This window comes from Crocuta crocuta, unplaced genomic scaffold, assembly GCF_008692635.1.
Source record: "Crocuta crocuta isolate KB4526 unplaced genomic scaffold, BGI_CrCroc_1.0 C29528336, whole genome shotgun sequence".
Lineage (NCBI taxonomy): Eukaryota > Metazoa > Chordata > Mammalia > Carnivora > Hyaenidae > Crocuta > Crocuta crocuta.
Window position 1 is genome coordinate 1 of NW_027551359.1, and position 3,682 is coordinate 3,682.

The 3,682-nt window shown below is 50.8% G+C and overlaps 1 long non-coding RNA gene across 1 annotated transcript; it reads left to right on the plus strand.

The window, feature by feature from the left end:
* The first annotated feature begins 6 nt into the window (after positions 1–6).
* Positions 7–3,341, plus strand: LOC144219152 (uncharacterized). The gene is made up of 2 exons (XR_013331320.1): positions 7–2,227; positions 3,164–3,341. It is a non-coding gene; the product is annotated as an uncharacterized LOC144219152 (long non-coding RNA).
* Positions 3,342–3,682: the final 341 nt, after the last annotated feature.

Consider the following 3,682-nt stretch of genomic DNA (forward strand, 5'->3'; position numbering starts at 1 on the left):
TGCTCTCATGCTGTTTGCTCACACCCTGCTTGCTCACACAGTTTGCACACGTGCTGTCATTTCTACACCCCCAGACCCCAGACAAGAGCCGCTTTGCCTCCTCTCCTGCAGGGCCAGCCCTTGCTTGAGCCCCAGCATCCGCAGAACGCATGACGGGGCCATGAGAAGGTGACATTGGTGGCACTCCCAGAATCTTTCCTTGGAAGATAAGCGGTGCCCAAAGGACATAGAGCAGAGACTCTGTCCTGCCGTGCAACACATTCAACTGTCTGGTTCTGGCCTCTTTCTGATTTTTTTAAATTGCCATCTTAAAGGTAGAAAAGGAAGAATGGGATAAAGCCCCTTCAAGATCTCATTTAGGACTTGTTTAGGTTCTCCCTTTTCATTTTATTTGTTCTTTTTACTTTTCTTTCCAAATACAAATTTGCAAAATGTGTCAATTATAGAAATACAATGCGCATGATCAGTTATGACAAAGTCATTAAATATGCTTTTGAATCCTAAGAGACAATAATCACCAGCATATTCTTGAAATTCTTGAAAATTTATTTTGTTGATTGATGTGAGTTGTTCCCTAAAATTATACTCTACTAATCTTTTATTTATGGAAAATTCTCAAAATGCCTTTTCTCCTCTCTTGCAAAGAAGTTTTATATAATGAGATTTCTGAAATGTTTTCAGGTGATCATTGTGTAATTGAAAGCTCATAGTTATTAAATAGGGAACATTGCCATTTGAACAAAATATGAATGCTTTCAGGTCATTATTGCTCCACCGAGTTTCAGAGGGTCCTACTTCCAGAATAATCTGTAGACGAGCAAGTGTCAGCAGAAATTGGCCTTGCAAAGTCATAAACAAAACCGCGTACTGGGTGACACCATCTTAGTACAGAAAGTTGCCAGCAGGGTCCTGACTGAGCAAGTAAGTTCCTTTGAACGCTTTTATTTTGTGAGAAGTATTTTCCCGTGAGCTGCAGCTACACGTATGGTCCAATCTACCTGCCGTGTTTACCACAAAGGAGCAAAGAAGAGCCCCTGTCCTCCCATCCCCCACGGCAGGCGAGGGGTGGGGGGCTAGCTGTGTCCCCACCTGCCCTGAGCTGGGGCAGCTGAGCTCCTGGGGTGTGTGAAAGCAGTTTCCGGCGGGACCACTGGCAAACTGTGGCCGCTCTTCCTTCCTGCGCAGCTTAGTCTTCCCTGGAGTGAGGAATTGCCCTTTTGTGCCCTTGTGCTTCATCTGCTGCATCCTTGTTACTAACTGAACCCCAGAGCCTTGGCCGGCAGTCCCGATCTCAGCAAGCTCACTCACCAGGTTCTCTTCTTAGTCCTGTCTCCGCAGCCTCCTGACCTTCAGTCTGGACAGCTGCCCCTCCCCTGCCCCCTCCACGCCCCTCCCATGCCTTTCCCAGGCCCCCCAATGCCCCTCCCCACCCGTGTCACTCCCCTGCCTCTCCCTAGCCACCCCCTGTGCACAGGTTCCATCCTGGGAACCTGGACTTGGGTTTCTGGGGTTTTATGCTATTTTTCCCTCTTCTTCATTTACTTCCTTCTGGTGAAACATCGCCCACTAGCTTCCTGAGAAATGGGGCATGTAAGCCGCGTTTTTTGAGTTTGTAAACATCTGGATGTATCTCCCCAACCTTCCCCCACCACGGTGCTAATTAACTCAGTGGACCCTGACATTCTAGAAATTCATAAGCTTTCAGTTCTGGGAAATGTTACTGAATTACTTCTTGACGGTTTTTCTCTGCTTTGGTTTCTCTGTTCTCTTAAATCTATTCTTAGCTGCCTTCGTATAGCTCCCGAATTTGTTTACTGAGAACCTGTGATAAGCCAAGATGTTTCTGCGATACAGCAGCAATAAGGTAAACAAAGCCCCCGCAGGCATGGAGTTCATATTCTAGTGGAGGGTGACAGGCAATGAATGAAAATAAAAATGGAATAGTAATTAGCACCTTGCAGAGACCTAAGAGAGGAAGATGATGTGTAGTAAGCTGGATGGTCAGAAAGGGCCTCTCTGAGAAGGTGGCCTGGAAGCTAAAATCCAAATTCTGAGAATGAATTCTAGAATGGCAGCAGCCAGAGTCACAAGGCAGAGACGAGCTGTGGACAGAAAGATGGTGTGTCTGGAGTGTGGTATTGGAGGGCAGGCGGAGGTCAGCAGAGGTGAATCATGTTGGCCTTGTGGACCATGTGAGAGTGAAGTCTACCCTGCGCTGACCCCTGGGGTGAGGGTGAAGTCAGCACTGGGGAGGGGCCGTGCTGACCCCGGGGTTGCCCCAGCACCTGTCCGAGGGCCGGGCAGAGGAAGGGAGGCAGCCAGCCAGATGGCAAGGGGCCCTGCGAAGCCGCAGGGGGCACGGGGGAGAGGTTAGCGAGGGAGTGGGCGCTGTGCTGTGTCAGACGCAGCCGGGGCCCTGGAAAGGCCGAAGACGACACAGAGAACAACGTGTTGAACACCTGCGGCTGAAACCGGGTACTGAGAACCAGGCGGAGGGATGTGCGCCTCCCAGGCACTTTGTCCACCTGTCTGTGCCCCCATGGATGGCCACTATGCAGCGCACGAACCAGGCTCTCATGCCTCTGGCTTCTTCGTGGGTTTAGCCAGGGCGGGGGTAAGGGGGGACCTGCGGGGATCAGAGAGTAGGTGACGAGAGAGGGCAGTGTCCAGCGCCGTGCCCTCAGTGGCCTCCCCCTTCCAGCTCCAGGCCTGGGAGCTCATGCCACGGACGCTTGTCAGTTTGCCCGAACCCTGCACATCTTTGTAAGTGATGGCTGTGAGCTCTGATCTGGACGGTCCAGCGCCTGACGGCCGCGGCCACAGCTGGCATCTCGAGTGCAGCCAGCCCTGGGGGAGGCCGTGAGCCCAGCCACCAGCACAGCTGCTCACCTTTGACCCCCAGAACCGGGGATAGTGCATGGCTGTCGCCTTCAGCTGCTAAGTTTGGGGGCGACGTGCTGTTATGCAGCCACAGCCAACTAATACAACTGTGTCAGCTGCATCATACATTTTCGGCGCTTGCATTATCTTTCAGTTTTAATATTTAAAAACTTTCATTATGATTTCAGATTTGGTCCGTAACTAGTTTAGGAGGGTGTTTATAACGTATACACTTTTGTAAAAGTAGAGGCTTTTAAAATTAACTTTACTTTCTGATTTTTAGTTTTGTCACACCGTGGTGAGAGATCAGTGCGTGAGTGGCAAGATGGGAATCACTGAGACTCTGTTTTACGAAAAGAGCTCTGCCAGCAGTGACCTTATTAAGCCGTTGTGCAGGGTCGGGGTGCGGACAGGCAGGTTTTAAAGTGCTTCGGATTAATAAATAAACCTTTCAGCATGTATACTTTTAGAAACCATGATTATTCAGATATTATTACCTGAGCAATTATTACCCGGCGAGAAAAGCATGGAATAAAGCCGTCAGTGTACAGACTAAAAGTTCCGCCGGGCTCTACAGACGGCAGCCATAATGCTCCTGGCGTGGCGGAGCACGTTACCGCCAACGTTGGCAAGAACGGCTCTGACAGCAGAGCGCAGAGCGAGTGGTCGGGGTCAGAGGCTTCCCTGCAGCCCCACACCCTGAACGTGGGGCTGCCGTGGACAGAACAAGCAAGAGAGGCCCCCACCCCCGGGCCTTTCTGGGGTCTCTCAGCAGCAGCAGCAGCAGCAGCAGCAGCAGCAG